The sequence below is a fragment of the Chenopodium quinoa genome, unplaced genomic scaffold (assembly GCF_001683475.1).
Source record: "Chenopodium quinoa cultivar QQ74 unplaced genomic scaffold, ASM168347v1, whole genome shotgun sequence".
In the NCBI taxonomy this organism is placed as follows: Eukaryota; Viridiplantae; Streptophyta; class Magnoliopsida; order Caryophyllales; family Amaranthaceae; genus Chenopodium; species Chenopodium quinoa.
In genome coordinates, this window is record NW_018742222.1 from 727,279 (window position 1) to 732,404 (window position 5,126).

Below are 5,126 nucleotides of genomic sequence, written 5' to 3' on the forward strand. Positions count from 1 at the left end.
TTATCGATGAGTCTTCTTCAGCCCAAAACTCATCCATGGCGTATGACACAGAAGGTGGAGATCCTACTATGTCTTGTAAATAGACGTCTTCTTCATCACCGTCCAAAACACCATTAATCGTTGCAACGTCTTCTTGTGGAAATTGGACTAGTTTCTTTTCATCAATCATTTTCTGAATTAAATCCTTGAATTTAAAATAGTTTTCGATAGTATGACCCCTGATTGGTGATACTGACAGTAATATCTATCCGTCCTTTTCAATGATTCGTATGGTCTCGGTTCGAGAGGTTTAATCTCGCTACTCTCATAGAGCATTTTGAACATTTGTGCATATGAGATCCCAATTGGAGTGTAAATTCTATGACCCTTCTTGGGTTTTTCAGTGACTTGTAAAGGAAAACACTTTGCCTCATAAGTCGTTCTCATGGGTGTGAATTCTCTCTTGGGTTCATCATTCGGGAGTGGAACCTCGTCATATTTCTTTTGAAGTTCCTTTATAGCTTTGAGAGTTTCACGTAGCAAATGCGATCCTTCCATCATAGACAGTGTGGGCGATTGTATGTCCTCTTTGCTTGCTGGTTCTGGAAGGTTATCCATGGCGTCGAAAAAGATTTCCTCCTCTCCTTCTATGGCATGAATTTCTTCGACATGTTTAATGAGAGACGAGGGGTCAACCTCGATTTCCTCATCAGAGATAGCCAAGGTATGAGCGAGAGGTGCATTATCAATACTTGGCTTCTTACTGGCAGGGGGCAATGGTAGCTTGTTGTTATCGATTAAGTCTTAGATAGCTTCCTTAAGCTTCCAACAGTTTTCGGTGAGATGGCCCCTACCTTGTTGATACTTGAAATGTGCATTGGGGTTCCAATTAGCCGACCTCTTTTCTACTGGTGGGTCCCCAAATGGTCCAATAGGAGTTATAAGAACTTTTGCATTTAATCGATCAAATGCGGTGTCATAACTTATGCCAATAGGAGTAAAGTTTCTCCTAAATCATTTCTTTTGTCCTTGATTGTTCATAGCAAGGACTTCATCTAGGTTAAAAGTGCTAACATTGTTTGAGTGGGTGGTTTTGGAAGAAGAAGGGTTGTCGTTCTTCTTTCCTTTCCAGCCACTGTTGGAGTTATTGTTGGCAGCTTTTAACTTAGCCAAGTCGTCTTCAATATTGATCCCAATGTCGTAGACAGCCTTGAAGGTATGGAGATTGTTTTGATATTTGAGATGGTTGGAATATTTTTCTAAAAGGTTTTTGATGAACAACCTTACATATTCTTTTTCACTCGGCACCTCGATCATCTTAGCTAAGGTTTCTCTCCATTTATTAAAGAAAGAGGTGAAGCCTTCGTTCTCTTTCTGCTTGAGGATTTCAAGCTCCCTATGGTCAGTCTCAACTTTAATGTTGCATTTGTATCTATCAACGAAAGCGTTTGCTATGGAATCCCAGGTGGAGGTCTTTTCTTTTTCGAGAGAAAATAATCATTGTTGGCAAACGGTCTCGAGGGATAGTGAGAACAGAGAGGGGAATACCTTCTTATCGATACCCTTAATACTCATTATTATTTCGAAGGCTCTTAAATGAAAATAAGGGTTATCAGTTGCTTTGAATTTCGGGATGTCGTTGGCATTGAATTTCCGCGGAAGAAGATCTTTGTCCACCGAGACCCCTTGTGAAGTAAGCCCTTGAAACTTGTAGTCTCTAGATAGCTTGCTTAGACTCTCTTGCATGAGGTCCATCTGTTGTTGCTTCGCGGGGTCATCAATCATAAGTGTGAGGAGCTTCAGAGCCTCAGTCGAGGTAACTAGTTGGTTCCTAAGCTCATTGACTTCTTCTTGTGTTGCCATTATTGTCCTTGCTTTCCTCCTACGAGCTATGGGTTTGTCGAAAAGTTAGACTTGTACGAAAAGTTTATCTTTGATTAACCGTCCTTCCTTTCTTGACCACGCGCTATAATTTAAACCAATTTGCGTTTTAATTACTTGACTTGAATCGACTTGACTTTACGATTTTTAAAAGAGAAAAAAATTATAAAAAAAAGGTGTATATTTTTTAGGCAACGATAATGTGTATACTTTTCGGGAACCAAATATAGTTTTTAAATTGGAGGATTAATATCAGACTTACCCCCCTAAAAAAAATGACGGAGAAACGCGCATACAAGGCTCTCTTAGACATGGTTAAAGTGTGTGTATTGGTGTGTGCGTTGAGTGTAAGTGACATATATGGACTCTTGTGTAAGACCATGTGACTTAGTGCCTAAACTCAATTAATGACTCAACCAAGTACTATTGACAGCGAAAATTAACCGAATTAATTAGCAAACTTGTTAATTAGACATTAGATGATGACTCGATCAATAAATCCGAATTGTCATCAAAATGACAAGACTGGCGCCTCTCTTTGCAATGTAGCGCCAGACGACAGAGCTGTCGCCAGGCGCCACACTCCACAGAGTGGCGCTACAGTTCAGACTCTAGCACCAATACTAGGTCAATTCTGATTAGAATATTAGACTTTATTCATTCAAATTAATTAATTGATTAGGCAAAGTTCTTTAAGTCAATAATTTATTTAATCTTAACACAAGTCAAACAAACGGTTAAGAAAACATAGTATATGCACAACAAATAATGCACAATTAGTCAAGTAGGCACAATATGATGCAATGAGTTTGCAACCTAACCATGGCTCTAATTCTCTAAAGTTCGGGATATGGTTTAGTCAATAGAGGGTCCATGGTTAATTGTCCGGATGCACCGCACGAAAGCCTAACTGTGAAGGGTTGGCGCGAGTGGATGGGACACCGCGAGTTCAGAAAAAACTCGCTTCCATGGTTTGGTGAATGCAACTTTCTCGGATGTACCCTTTGTTTCTCAGAGCGTTCAATCAGGTAGATGGAGTATGAATTCCCAGAGGATTATGTCCATATGTAGAACACATATGAGTTTCAGAAAAGTGAGAAAAACTTAATCAGGAAGTAGGATCGAGCAAACAATACGAAAAACTGGTCGAAATTAGAACGCATATTTCTTGCTCGGTATTGGAAGAATTTGGCGCCAACAAACAGAGATTGGCGCCAAGTTTTAGATGTAGTGCCTGGCGACAGAACTGTCGTTTCTCGTTACAGTTAAAATCCTGGTGCTAATACTCTGGTCGCTGGCGCTAATTCCTACATGCCTCAGCAGCTTTCTGTGCTCGATAAAATTTTCTAGTTTCGCGCAGTGTTATTTCGGTCCTAGTTGTGAAAGATATTTCTCAAATTTCCTACGTGTAAAAATCCTATGTTTTTAACTCATTACGGATGGTCTTTCCAATGAGATCTTTTTCTGCATATGACAAAAATGTTAATCAAAATTACGCACATGAAATACTTAGAACTGTTTGAGTCTCATCCACACATTCTAAATCATTGCCGAAATAAATTTCAGGAATTAAAATAGAAATCCTCCCCAGTGGAGTCGCCAAAAAATGTAGGGAATATTTCGAGCGTTAACCCCTAGCTTCAACCCCACTGTGATCATACACTTAAGCTTGGTGGCGTCCAAAGGGAAAGAAGATAGAGCAAAAGAGTCGCCAACAGGTTTTAGGAACTTGTAAACCGTTCACAGGGTGATGGTTACACCCCTTAACGATCCAAGAGATCGTTAACTACAATAAGGTCTTGAACCAAATAGAGTTCGGGGATGAAGGTGCAAATCCAAACTAAATGAGATTGAACCTGTCCTAATAATAGGCCTCTACTTTATTCTGATCATATTCATGTGCGCTTTTCTGACTAACATGCAATCATTAGGATTACCGTAAACCTGTTTATCTATGTTGATTGAATATAAATACACAAATAAAATTATTATTGGCGATCACTTGAATTATAATCACATTAACCCTAAACAAGAAGATTATTAATTATCTTATATAAGCGCGATTACATGTACCAATTCCCTTTAAACACGCATAAAAGGTGTGATCAAGCAATAACAATAAATTTAACCAAGCAACATAATATATAATCATCATAATAATAATTATATTCATAAAATTATTATAATAATAATATTCATAACCATAATCATGAATCATAAAAATAAGCATAAATCATGTTAAAGCATAATAATAATAATAGCAAGATCCTAGGCATGATACTAAAAGGATTAATAACCAACCCTAGCATGTCACTGAGCAATAAAAATCAAAGCTTTAATTCTAACATGATACTAACAATCATAAATATTAGGAAGAAAATAGAAGGCATCATAACAATCATACTTGATATTAAATTTACCCTAGACATGATACTAGGAATATCATAACATCAATAAAAACCATAAAGTACTTACTTTGATGCCTCGTATCTCTTTCTAATGACAATATACACGCGTTAGTAACTTCAAGGAAAATAATAAACAAAACAATTAAATAAAATAATTGAAAGAGAGATTTGGGACCAAACCCTTATAAATTAAACCTTTTACGTCTAGGGCGAAAGCAACTTCGAATTTGGCTAGGTGTTTCTAGTGCTAATGAATGCGGAATTTTTATATTTTAGAAAAGGCTAGTTTAGAAAATAGAGAGAGAGAGAAAGAATAATCAAGAAAATCTTGATGAGAGTTGGTAGATTGTAAATTATTGTAGGTTATTATGGATGGATCAAAACGGAGTTTTTACGACGTTATTAATAAAGAAATCAGCCAAATAGATAAAATATCAAAAACAGAGTTCTGACGCGTAAAACAGGAATTAGCGCCAAACGCTGACCTTGGCGCCAGACGCCAAGGCTAGCGCTAGGCGCCAAGAGTAGCGTCAGACGCTATAGCTGGCGTTTGGCGCTGACTTAGAAATTCACGCGTTTTCTTAAAATCAGATAGAAATTGCCGTACAGGAGGATAAAATCGTATTTTTCCTGAAAAATGCTCTTTGATTCGAATTAAAACTCTGAAAAGTCAACAAAAGACAGTTTATCAATCAATGCTAATTGAATTAGGAATGAAAAGAACCTTCTAGAAGAATCTAGAAGACTAAAACCATTCCTAATTGAATTAGTAATGATAAATCCATATTAGGCCCTCCCCTAGATTAGTGGGCCGCACATAAGGCTCAAACCAGGCCCAGTTCATTAAATTGGCCATAA